Source organism: Carassius auratus, chromosome 13 (assembly GCF_003368295.1).
Source record: "Carassius auratus strain Wakin chromosome 13, ASM336829v1, whole genome shotgun sequence".
NCBI classification, from domain to species: domain Eukaryota; kingdom Metazoa; phylum Chordata; class Actinopteri; order Cypriniformes; family Cyprinidae; genus Carassius; species Carassius auratus.
The window spans coordinates 24,190,316-24,204,218 of record NC_039255.1 but is presented as its reverse complement, the minus strand read 5'-3'; the positions used below and the strand labels follow the sequence as shown (position 1 = coordinate 24,204,218).

At 44.3% G+C, this 13,903-nt stretch overlaps 1 protein-coding gene across 1 annotated transcript in view; it reads right to left on the bottom strand.

The window, feature by feature from the left end:
• The window catches only part of LOC113113132 (orexin receptor type 2), a 75,267-nt gene that overhangs the window by 21,736 nt on the left and 39,628 nt on the right, over positions 1–13,903 (bottom strand). The window lies entirely within an intron of this gene.

The following is a 13,903-nucleotide window of genomic DNA, read 5'->3' as shown; positions in this document are numbered from 1 at the left end:
ATCATCAAAGTAGTCCATGTGACATCAGAGGGTCCGTTGGAATTTTTGGAAGCATCGAAAATACATTTTGGTCCAAAAATAGCAAAAACGACGACTTTATTCAGCATTGTCATCTCTTCCGTGTCAGTTGTGAGAGAGAGTTCAAATCAAAGCAGTATATCCGGTTCGCGAACGAATAATTCAGTTCACCAACTCGAACTGAATCGTTTTACACGGTTCGCATCTCCAATACGCATTAATCCACAAATGACTTAAGATGTTAACTTTTTTTTAATGTGGCTGACACTCCCTCTGAGTTCAAACAAACCAATATCCCGGAGTAATGCACGAACTCAAACAGTACAATGACTGAACTGCTGTGAAGATGAACACCGAGCCGAGCCAGATAACGAACAATAGACTGACTCGTTCACGAGTGAAGAACCGGTTGCATCGGTGTTCGGATCACTAGTAGTTCTTTCGGACAGTTCGATTCAATAAACCGGTTGAAGAAAACGGTTCACCGGTTCTTTTGCGCTCGACGTAATGGCGTCATTTGCGATGATTGCCCTTGATTCAAGCTTTCGGTTTACCCGCGGTCATAACACTAGCACAGAATCAGTTCAGAATCAATCACCAAAAGAATCAGTTCAGTTCAGACGCTCTGTGTGTCGGTCTACTTCACGCTGAATCACACATGCGCAGTATCATCAGCTCCTCAGTTCACGAATCAGACGCGTCTGACAGAAACGGTTCTTGACTCGTGAACGAGTCAGTCTATTGTTCGTTATCTGCCTCGGCTCAGTGTTCATCTTCTGTTCTCTCTTCACAGCAGTTCAGTCAGTGTACTGTTTGAGTACATGAATTACTCCGAGTAGGGGTGCTCCGATCGTGATCGGCTGATCGTTATGCACATCTCGTCAGTAAAGCCGGTTATTTAATCAGCGGTTAATTCCATCAGGTGCGTGATTTCACATAGAGCAGCTGTTACTACACAGAATCATTGTTAATAGAGAAGATGCGCAAATTCACTTCATTTTCAGCGTTTATTGGCACATCTTCTCAGTTAACAACGGCTCTGTGTAGTAACAGCTGCTCTATGTGAAATCACGCACCTGATGGAATTAACAGCTGATTAGAGAACCGGCTTTACTGACGAGATGCGCATTAACGATCGGCCGATCGTGATCGGAGCACCCCTAACTCCGAGATATTGGTTTGTTTTAACTCAGAGGGAGTGTCAGGCTCATTAAAAAAGTTAACAGCTTAAGTCATTTGTGGATTAATGCGTATTAGAGATGAGAACCGTTTAAAACGATTCAGTTCGATTTGGTGAACTGAATGATTCGTTCATGAACCGAATATCCAGATTGCTTTGATTTGAACACTCTCTCACACAGACACGTAAGAGAAGACAATGCTGAATAAAGTTGTCGTTTTTGCTATTTTTAGACCAAAATGTATTTTCGAAGCTTCCGAAAATTCTAACTGACCCTCTAATGACACATTGACTACTTTGATGATGTTTTTCTTACCTTTCTGGACATGGGCAGTATATCGTACACACAGCTTCAATGGAGGGACTGAGAGCTCTCGGACTAAATCTAAAATATCTTAAACTGTGTTCCGAAGATAAAAGGAGGTCTTACATGTTTGGAACAGCATAAGGGTGAGTTATTAATCACATAATTTTCATTTTTGGGTGAACTAACCCTTTAAGAAAAAAGTTAAGATTGTTTTGTTTTCCCAAAAATACTTTCTTAAGAATGTTTATTACTGATTTGTTAAGACAAAATTTAAGATGAATTACATTTTTTGAAAATAATCTTACAAATCATTGTAAATAACTTATTGATGCTATGATAGCCACAGATTTTTCTTAAATCCCAAATATTAAAATTACTTTAATTAACTATGTTATTTCAAATTAATTTTTATATTTAAGCATTACAACAACACTGTAGCCAATTGAGGAAGGCTTAAAAATCCTCTGCCTCTGCCTGTTTTGATTTCAGCAAATCAGTTTGAGTGAATGCAAACAACATGATTATTGATGAAACATCCACTGAACTGGGATCTGCTTAGGGAGACCAATCTACTTCGAGTGTAAACTAAACATGGCAATGCACACTGGCATGCGTTTATCAAGCATACAGGCTTTGCACTTCAGGGCCGAGCGACAGCATCATTTTGCTCCTAGCAAACTGCCTTGTGTGCGACGCGTTCAGCGCACTCAAGGGTTCGGCTGCGCTGCTGATCTCTAGGCGGTGGCAAAGCCTGAATTGGATCAGGAGATGTAGGCTATGCTTACCCAGGCTGCTGAGAGGGTACGACTTGAGTGGAAATCTCCACCCCGGCCTGACCCCCTGGGTCATGTGAAGTCTACACTTGTGGTCCTGGAGCAACACCTCTGGCTGTGCCTGGTCAATATGAGGGACCCCAACAAAGTTTGGCTCCTGAGTCCCAGACCGGCCTCTTAGGTGATGCAGTCGAGAGCCTGGCCCAGCAGCTCTCAGCTGCACAGAAGCAGACTGAGGCGGTTCATCACACCCTGCCAGTCAAGCAGCTGCTGCCTCCACAGCATCCTCCAGCAAGCAGCGCCATGGAGCTGGGCGTAGGCAGGCAGCTCCACCTGTCCAGGGCCCCATAATACCTGGCAGTAAGTAGAAGAGCAAAAGGCCCCCTGAGGGAGACCCAGAGAGAGAGGAAGCTGCTCTTAGGGAATGGTGAAGGCACCTCTCACTCCCCAAGCAGGGGGCCAGTGGATAATCTGGAAAGTCAGCTCAAGAGTTCAAGTTTTAATTCAGAGTTGATTGAACCTCATTATTGAAAGGGGCCCCTGATCTCTGTCAATCTCAGCGCGAACATGGAAGAGTAAACACAAAGACAGCGCTGGAAGCAGTTAATTATCACCAGATAGCATAAATCATTGGAAAATGAATATAAATTATGATTCTGTCTGTAGAAATGTGAAATAAACATGAGTAAACATATCTATTTATCTCCATGTATATGCATATTTGGACTATAAGCCCTTATTGACGCAGTTCATTAAAGGGGGGGGGGGGGTGAAATGCTATTTCATGCATACTGAGTTTTTTACACTGTTAAAGAGTTGGATTCCCATGCAGGAGTTTATTTTTACAGAGTTGTGCAAGTGTTTTTGTTTGTTCCCTGCATTTCGAAGATGCTTGTTTTACAAACAAGGCCCAGTTTGACGACGGATTTGCGTATCGTTTATTTCTTAAGGATGATGCAATCCCAACGAAAAAGGGTCACGATCGTGTGTTGAAACCGCAGGCGGTGAGTAAAACTGCTTAAAATATATCTGCCTCCTTGTTAGAGCGTCTGCTTCCCATGCCGGAGACCTGGATTTGAGCCCCGCTCGGAGCGAGTTGTTGCTGCTGCTGCTCTCGTTCAGTTTCAGCCTCGGGATCTGATTCTGGATCATAAATAAACGGCTGAATCTGACTGTTAGCCATGGTTTGTTTTGGATGATGGTTTTTTTTTCTCACGGTAATGTCACAGACGCTCTCAACGCAAAAGCCTACTCGCGCTCGTGATTCTTTAGCTCCACCCACACGTCACGCCTCCAGCCAGTCGTGTTTTTCCGGGAAAAATCGGTACAGACTATCTTTCTCTTATGAATATAATAAAACTAAAGACTTTTTGGAGTTATGAAGGATGCAGTACTACTCTATAGATACTCAAGATTAACAGGATATTTAGTGAAAACGAGCATTTCACCGCCCCTTTAAGTTAAGTGGTCTAAATATTTATCTGTATTTATGTTATCTGCGGAAGACGCAGGACCAAGAAATGTATGTCCAATCAAAATGCTCTGTCAGAGCATTTTGAATGAATTTCCTACCTGCCTGTCAATGTATGTCATCAGCACATTCACGCATTCTGTGCAGACAGAGCTAGAATGGCAGACAAACATCAACAACCCGGTAGTTGCTCCCAAGCTGTGGAATGCTCTTCCTCTGAAACTGAGATCTCTAGACTCTGTGGACATTTTTAAAAAGCAGCTGAAAACTCACTTGTTTAAACTTTCATTTGTCTAATCTGTTATTTTAATTGTCATGTCTGTTTTTTTACTTTAATAGATTTTTAATTTATTTTGATGTAAAACACTTTGTTACACTTGCTCTTGAAATGTGCTATAGGAATAAACATTACTTAATTCCTGGTATTGTAGAAAAAAATTCTGGCTGGGTAATGACACATGATGTAGCTCAGTGGTTCCCAATTCCAGTCCTCGCACACATATTTTGCATGTCTTGTGTATTGATGTAGCCAATTGTAGTAATGTTATCTCTGGTATACTGGTCGGTGAGCATAAATGTTTTCAGGGGGTATGGCTTTGGACAGCGATTGCAGGGTGGGTGGGACATTTGCTCCCAGTGCTATAAGGCTAATGTTACCATTTTTTGAGATCTACTACTGTACTTTTAAAGTTGGATATCAGTAAATTAATTTCTTAACACTAAAGTAAAGTCTGTAAATTTTACATTTGATCTTCAGTAAATCCATCCAAAATTATATTTACTCACTTAATTATATACATTTTAAGTAATAATTCAGAGATAAGAGATAACCGTTTTATCTATATCTATTATATATATTATTTCTTGGTTGTCAAAAAATATAACCAAACAGGAACATCAGGGTTAAATAATGTAACCCTCATTCCCTGAAAGAGATGTCACGTCGGATGACCAACAAATTTGGATTTCGCTTACACAGTGCAATTCACTTAGAGTGTAAATTAAATGAGCCAATGCACATTGGCATGCGATTATTTCATCCAGCTGCCGCTGATCACAGAATGAGTATAAGGTAGGTAGCAAGCGCAGTGCATATTCAACGCTCAGTGGTGGTACAGAAGCTGTGGTGACTGGATGTGACGTCTCTGTTCCCTCCCTCAGGGAACAAGGGTTACAATACATAATGGAGATGTTCTGAAGATGACTGATGAAATGGGATCCCTACCAAAGTGCCACAGGTACTCTTGGTCCCTCTACCTGTTTTAGGTGAAAACACAGGAGGATACTGGCTCCACACAAAAAGCTATAGAATCTAGTGAACATGTTGGGGGTTGCCCAGCCCGCAGCTCTAAAAATATCTGTCAGTGAGGAGCCACAAGCTAGCACCCAGGAGGATGCAACCCTTCTAGTTGTTTGAGCTAGGCATGAATCATTGACTGAAAATGTGTGCAGGTCCCCTACCCTCTTGATGGTTTTCATTTAGAGAAACTTCAGCTCAACTGTCTGCAAAGGCTCGAGCCAGATGCTCTCGGCACCCCGGGAAAGGCATTATTTCCATATCCAAATACAGCACAGCTGGTTGCCCAGAGGGTTGCAGTGCTGCCGGATAATCCTCTCACAAAAGGTCTGACTCACCTACAGATGCAGTGATCGGCATCCGATCATTGGGGGAGCACCAAAAAATACAAGTGTTACAACATGAGAGGGTCCAGTCTGTTCTCTTGGCAGCCCCACTGGCTGTGAATTGCCGGCGGAAGGAGGAGCTCTCGGAGGTTGGTTTCCTCTAATAATTATTCACCATCAGACCACTGTAGCCTTTCGCCAGGGGGAACCCTAGATCTAGAGGCACGAGTACCCAGCCCCTTTGCAAGAAACACAGCCTGGTTTGCAACTCCAAGACGGTCATTTTCCCACAATGGGAGCATGACTCGTCCATAAAAGCAAAAGCGTGCTTAATGCCCAGACAGCAATGACAGCGTGACCATCATTTGGCAGCAGGTAACGACCGCATCCAGAAAAGCATGGAAGGGCATCTTTGAAAAAACATTCGCCGTGGCAAGAGTGCAGCAGTGGACCATGCTTAATTTGAATACAAGAACACTGTTTAAAATTGAGTAGAAAAGCGTGAGATTTAAAAAAAAAAAAATTATGAAATGAGCATAATATATAGGCTACACAATGTTTTAATGTGGATGCAGAGGAACACAACTGGGTTTGCCTGATATAAAGAGACCAAAACAGAGCTTCCCACCTGCACAATACGGAAATATCTGTTAAGTGTATCGATTTTGACATCAATAGTCTATTCTCAGAACATTGTAATTCAACAGGAGTTTATTTACACCAGAGAGAGAGAGAGAGAGAGAGAGAGAGAGAGAGAGAGAGGCTGTGCACGTACTGTATGCATTACAACTGTTTTGCCTCATTTCTCCATTAACAGTAGGGATGGGTAAAACTGTTTTCAGTTAATGGATGGAAGATTGAAGGGCACTTCCCATCCAATATATTGAAATAAGCAGTGTGCTATGGTACTTTTAATATGAAACAAAGTCTCAGTCAGATTTCAGATTATGTCCATTGTATTGTAGTATTCAATTTACTCGCTATTTAATGTGGAGTGACAGATCGCTGTAGCACCTCAGATCAACAGACATGGCAGCATGAGGCGCACATGAATCATCTCCTCCACATCAATGCCAGTTTCAGCACAAAAAAGCATGACTAAACATCCGAAGGGAAGTTAAAAGAAAGAGTACAACTTTACAATCCATATCCTGTCTCAATTGCTCAATCATTGTTTCCTCCACGCAAAGATGTCAATATAACATATTATAAGCAATGTAGCGTAAAGTAACATTTACCTCAGAAAATCACATCAACATTATAAATGTTATTGTTCTTTAATGTTTGTGTTTGAATAAATCCATCAAGTTTTAATCACAGCCACCATTTTTTTTTATATTTATAAAAAAATAATTGAAGTAGAAATATTATGTAATTGTAACTTTTTTTTTCATAACTGTAATCAGACAGTAATGTATAATCCAAGTAATCTAACAAATCAGTGAATTTTACCTTCAACTTTATAATAATGTAGCACCACTCATGTATAATTTACATCAGTTCAGAGAATTTTTTTATTTGAGATAATTTGGCATGTACCCGATATATACCCAGAATAAATCGAATCGCAAGCTTGTGAATCGAATCGTGAAATTTGTGTCAAAACCCAGGCCTAATTAACAGTTAAGCTGTGGCTTCAATTCCTTTAGAAAGAATGATGTTACCAGCTACTTGTTGAGAAAGATAATGTAGCTCTTGAGCAACGAAGCTATTTATAATTTATGTAGCAGAAATGAGTCGAACCAGACAAATTAAAGAGTCTATCAGAGCTGTGTACATTGAAACGAGAGCCGAACTCCTCAGGAAGTCATAAATCAGTTCTAGTGCCACAAGAACCAAGCAAGATAACCAACCAACCAACTTGTTCACACAACAGCTTTCAACATTAACACCAATAGAACAATTATTGACAATTTTAATTTGAAGAAGAGATTGTCAAATTTATTGTTCGTGATTGAAATGCAACGCTGGACATCACATGTAAACCCAGGAGATCAAGTTAAATACTTGCATTGACTTCCCCCACCCAGCAGAACCAGACTGAAATTCCTAAGGGGGAAGGGCTTTAAACCTTTGTCTTCACAGAAAAGTCCCTTTGCCAGAGAATGGCAAAGAAACTGCTTTTTGTACATTATATATGGACCAGAATGAACTCAAAAAGACCTATAAATGAATCATTCCATTGCTTAACTCCATATTCATTTATGTGTAACCCACACATTTGACTATCATGTATAATCACTTATTGTGTATGTCTTTTGATAACTATAGGATACATAGTCATGTCTAGTATTGATATAATCGAATTTTCTTGCTTGATATTGTCCTGACAATCATTTATTTGTAAAATATATCATAATCGTGTTATAGGAATCATGTCCAAAGTTAGACCCTGCGGGGCAGGAACCACATGCTTGGTAAGATAAACAAATGATTTATGATACCCCCGAGCCAAGACCATATCTGATTGGTCAAGGCAACATTTGAGGGGTGGCCAACAAGGAAGTTTAAATACTTTGGACACCATGAAATTTGGCTTTTAGTTCCAGCCTTGCTCGTGCTATCAGTCATGCTATTAGTCATGCCTGCTCTTAGCTTTTAGCTTGTAGCTTTGCTACCTAGCTTTAGCTTGTAGCATTTAGCCATGCGGTTAGTCATCATTGTTCTTTGAGCGCGGTTCCAGCGTGCCTGCCTGCTACTACTATGCCACGATGAGAAGGAACACAACCTAGTCTCTCAAACTTTATTTCTTTTCTTTTCCGTTTGAGAGTTTCGTGTTCTGAGTTAAGTTTTGTAACGTCAGTTCAACTTCAACCAGCCCACACGACTCACGACTTTCAGCCAACGCCCAACAACCACGGGCTTCCCAAGACGTCACTTCAGAGACTGAACTTCCAGACAATCAACGACCTCGGGATAGCCCTTTCACCGAGGCTCCTTCTTCACAGGAGATGCAAGTAACTTTACCTCCAGACTGTGACCATTACTGGTGTATCTAATATAATTTTAACCTCATTGAGGAACTCAGTGTGAGCGCTAATTACGTGATTGATGGTTGTTCATGTTTATGCAATTTAAAGTATTGCTGTGAACTTGGGATTCCATATTTCCATTCTCTTAAACTCATCTTTTCCTAACTTTCGATCTTCCTGCAACTTGTGTGAATGTGTGAGTGCGTGCGTTTATGTGTTAGATTAGTTTATATGTCTTAGATTTATCTAATAAAGCCTTATTCATATTGAAAAGAGAAGTATCTTGTGTTTTGTGCTTACAAGTTAATGTCTTAAACTGCCGATCTTGTTACTGTGCTAATTGATAGTGTTTCACTATAGTTTTGATATTAATATCCAGCGCAGATTTTATGTTAAACGGCTTGTTCAGTGAATCGCAGTGATCAGCCGTGAAACAGTGATTCTGTTCAAATTCCCTTTAAAATCTTAAATGATTCCCTTTGAGCTAAATTGACCTGTTTCCCTTACATTAAAAAAAAACAGTGCTAAAGTACACAAAGCATACATACACACAACCTTTGTTAACTATTTTGATTTCAAATCATGTAATTTCAGCATTGCAATGTAATATTCAGCAATCAAGCTTTTTCAGCATTGTGATACTCCATCACAGTACAGCAACACTCTTTCATAGACATTAATTTAAAATCAAATATAAACAACATATTACTCATGCATTTGACTGCTAGATTTGTAAGTTGCTGAAGCAAGTGGTAACACATTTAAAAACAACATTTAGCATAATTTTCTTGTTCGACTATCACAAACATTTAAAATTAAAACTCACCACTGACAGAAACAGTTGACTCTCGTGCCTTTTGCATTTAAAACGTTATTACAAGCAATTCAACAGGTCGTAAATAACTTTGTTTTTCTGCTTCTATAAAAGTGCATATATTATGTTCCATTTCAGTCGGTCAGTCTCGACGCCACATCGGTGACCAACGAATATACGGGATATCGCTTCGATAGACCAATGTACTTCGAGTGTAAACTAAACAAGCCAATGCACATTGGCATGCAATTATTGCATCCAGCTTCCGCTGATCACTGCGTGAGTATAATAAGGCAGCAGGTGAAATGGGTAGGGCTCGAGTGGAATTCCCCACCGCCTCCCGAATCCTAGCGGCTGGATGATTGGTTTCTTGGGGTGGCGCGCGCTGTTTCTCAGTGCCCCACCCCAGTGCCTTTATTTCCGGACGTGCATGACGAGCTCACCAAGTCGTGGACAGCACCTATTACTGCCAGAAACTGGCCCGTGGGCACCTCCTCCCTCACCACCCTCGATGGCGTTGCAGCGAAGGGTATTCAGGAATCCCGTCGCTGGAGAAGGCGGTAGCGATGCAATTGTGTCCTAATTCCGCTGCCTCCTGGCGTGGAGATCCAGTGCTCACATCCCGGACCTGTAGGCACTCGTCTGGTCTGACTTGCAGTCCCTATGTGGTTTGCGGGGAAGCTGCTTCCACCTTACATGCTATGGCATTACTGCAGGTGCACCAGGCTAAGGCACTGAAGGACCTGCACGAGGGTGGTCACGATCCAGTGCTTCTGGAAGAACTCCGAACACCACTGACCTTGCGATTAAAGCGACGAAGGTCACCATGAGTTCGCTGGGACTTGCGATGTCCACATTAGTGGTCCAGGAGCACCATCTCTGGCTGGGTCTGGCAGACATGAGGAAAACAGACAAGGTCCGGTTTCTCAATGCATCTGTGTCCCAGACCGGCCTCTTTGGCGACGTAGTCGAGAACTTGGCCCAGCAGTTCTCGGCTGCCCAGAAGCAGACTGAGGCGATCCGACACACCCGGCGGGCAGCTGCTGCCTCCACTCGCCCGCCAGCCGCAGTGCCCCAGCCTGCTCGTCGCCGAGGGCAGCCCCCTGCATCCGCCCCCACTCACGTGCCGCATCTGCAGCAGGCTCCAAGTTGTGCCGTGGAGCTGGGCACAGTCAGGCTGCCCCTCCCATCCTGGCCCCCGTCAAACTATCAAACAATGTTTCAAACAATACATATGAGACCGCTCCAGCACTGGCCGGGTCCCAAGGTGGGAGTGGAAGTTACACCGGCCTGTCGCCAAACCCTCACTCTGTGGTCAGATTTTGCATTTCTCTGGGCAGGGGTGCCCCTAAAGCAGATCTCCAGGCATCCATCCATCCATCCATCATCTTCCGCTTAATCCGGGGCCGGGTCGCGGGGGCAACAGTCTAAGCAGAGATGCCCAGACTTCCCTCTCCCTAGCCACTTCTTCCAGCTCTTCCGGGGGGACCCCGAGGCGTTCCCAGGCCAGCCGGGAGACATAGTCCCTCCAGCATGTCCTAGGTCTTCCCCGGGGCCTCCTCCCGGTGAGACGTGCCTGGAACACCTCCCTGGGAAGGCGTCCAGGAGGCATCCGAAATAGATGCCCGAGCCACCTCAGCTGGCTCCTCCCGATGTTGAGGAGCAACGGCTCTACTCTGAGCTCCTCCCGAGTGACCGAGCTTCTCACCCTATCTCTAAGGGAGCGCCCAGCCACCCGACGGAGAAAGCTCATTTCGGCCGCCTGTATCCGGGATCTTGTCCTTTCGGTCATGACCCACAGCTCATGACCATAGGTGAGAGTAGGAACATAGATTGACCGGTAAATCCTTACAGCTCAGCTCCTTCTTCACCACGACAGACCGGTACAGTGACCGCATTACTGCAGAAGCTGCACCGATCCGTCTGTCAATCTCACGTTCCATCCTTCCCTCACTCGTGAACAAGACCCCAAGATACCTGAACTCCTCCACTTGAGGCAGGAACTCTCCACCAACCTGAAGTGGGCAATCCACCCTTTTCCGACTGAGAACCATGGCCACGGACTTGGAGGTGCTGATTCTCATCCCAACCGCTTCACCGCACGGACGTACTGGCCCAAACACTGTACAAAGTCCGGGAGGACGAGGAGCAAGTCTTGCTAATAGCACCATATTGGCCCACACGGACCTGGTTCCCTGAACTAGTGCTCCTTTTCGACATCCCCTCCTTGGCCAATTCCTCTGAGGAAGGATCTACTGACTCAGAGATGGGGCACCATTTGGCACCCACCCTGGACGGGACGCGGAGGTTCTAGGTGACCTACCCCAAGAGGTAGCGAACACCATCACTTCGGCAAGAGCACCGTCTACGAGACACGCTTACGCCTTGAAGTGGAACCTGTTTTTCGAGTGGTGTTCTTCTCGCTGAGAAGACCCCCGAAGATGACCGATTGCGGTCTTGCTGTCCTTTCTGCAGCAAGGACTGGAGCGAAGGCTGTCTCCCTCCACCCTCAAAGTCCGGCCTGGCTACGTGCCCAAGGTTCCCACTACACCCTTCAAAGACCAAGTGGTGAACCAGCAAGTGCTGTCCCTGTAGGAGGCAGACCCAGCCCTGGCTTTGCTTTGTCCCGTCCGAGCATTAAGGTGCTATGTAGACACAAAGCTTCCGGACCTCAGACAAGCTCTTTGTCTGTTACGGAGGCCGACAGAGGGGGAGTGTCGTCTCTAAGCAGAGGATGGCCCACTGTATTGTGGATGTCATAACCCTGGCTTATCAGGCTTAGGATGTGCCCTGCCCGTTCAGGTTGCGAGCTCACTCAACTAGAAGCATTGCATCCTCCTGGGCGCTGACTCGTGGCGCCTCACTGACATATATTTGTAGAGCTGCGGGCTGGGCGACCCCTAACACGTTCGCTAGGTTCTATGGCCTTTGTGTAGAGCCAGTATCCTCCTGTGTTCTCACCTCAAATGGGTAGTGGCACTGAGAGGCCCCAGTTAGTGTCGGCTTGCTCAAACTGCTCCGTTGCTTAAAGTGTCCATACTGTAGACCCTGTTGAGATCCTCCATCACCCTAAGCAGCTGGACGCGGCGGAACGTCCGGCGCCAGGCCTTCATGATGAATCCGAGAGAACCATGGGAGGGTGGGTTCCATATTGAGACCTAAGCAGTACTCGTATGTGTATAGTCCATGGTATAGCCTTAGAGCCCATGTTTCCCTCGGCAGACTTCTGCCTTCCCAAGAGGGTTTTTAATCACCTCAAATCTCACCCAGTGAGGTAGTGCTTTGACAACGGTGAGTGGAGCTACTTGTTCTGAGCCTCGGCCTACACCTAATAGGGGTGCAGGCGGCTCGTACAGGGCACTGGAAGGGGCAGCACCCATGGCGCTTTGATGGGGATCCCATATTCGTTGGTCACCAACCTGGCTTCGAGAGTGACTGACTGAAAGGGAATGTCTCGGTTACGCATGGTAACCATCGTTCCCTGAAGGAGGGAACAGAGATGCCATGTCCTGTCGCCATTGCTGTACCACCGCTGAGCTGCCGGGTCCCCGGCTCGGCTCCTCTGCAAAAAACTGGTATGCATTGTACCTGCTGCCTTCTTATACTCAAGCAGTGATCAGCGTCAGCTGGATGCAATAATTGCTTGACAATGCGCATTGGCTCGTTTAGTTTATACTCGAAGTAGATTGGTCTATCGAAGCGATATCTCATATTCGTCGATCACCGACATGGCGTCTCCGTTCCCTCCTTCAGGGAACGAGAGTTTCCATACGTAACCGAGACGTTGCCTTGTTTATCTAAAGTTGCTCTTTTTCTTGTTTTAAACCTAGCTTAAAACCCATGTGTTGTGTGTGAAACACGGTAGGCTTTAATTAGTAAACATTTATTGTGAAATGACTGCATTTCTGTGTCAATCCATGCTAATTTTCACTTTAATTCAGCGCGTGCAGCACAGCAAAAAAATAGACTCGGTAAGTAAATTATCGCTGCACTGCTGCAGATGCACTGCTCCTGGAACACAACCACGTGCAGTTTAAACACTGGAATCCGTTAACATGGGTGTGTAAAAAAATATGCAATACATACGCACTGCAGACGGAGTATGTGTGAAACAGGCGTCAGTTGGTTAAGTGCTGGCGAAAAATATTAATCTTTAGATGTTTTTTGAAAATGAGCAAAGACTCCGCTGTTTGAATTGAGATAGGTAGGTAATTCCACCAGCTGGGCACAGTCCAGGAAAAGGTCTGTGAGAGGGATTTTGAACCTCGTTGGGAAGACATCCCTGCATGACAGCATAGACCAGCTGCTGCATGCTGGATCAGTTGTACAGGCTTGATAGTACATGCAGGAAGGCCTGCCAGGAGAGCATTACAATAGTCCAGTCTGGAGAGAACAAGAGCTTGGACAAGAAGTTGTGTGGCTTGCTCTAAAAGGAAGGGTCTAATCTTCCTAATGTTGTATAAGGCAAATCTGCAGGACCAGGCCATTTTATCATTAAATTACACTAAATTACAATATAAATTTATTAGAACGAGTACATCATTTATGTGCTGAAAAACAAAATGCAAACAATCAGAATGTTGTACCTGCACTCTTAAAAAAAAGGGTTCCTCAAGGTTCTATATAGAACCCTTGGGATCCGTACTTGGCCAATAGAACCTTTTACCAAAATAATGGTTCTATGTAGAACCCTTGCATGCAAAGAACCCTTTTTTATTAAAATGGTTCTATAATTCATGTTTAAT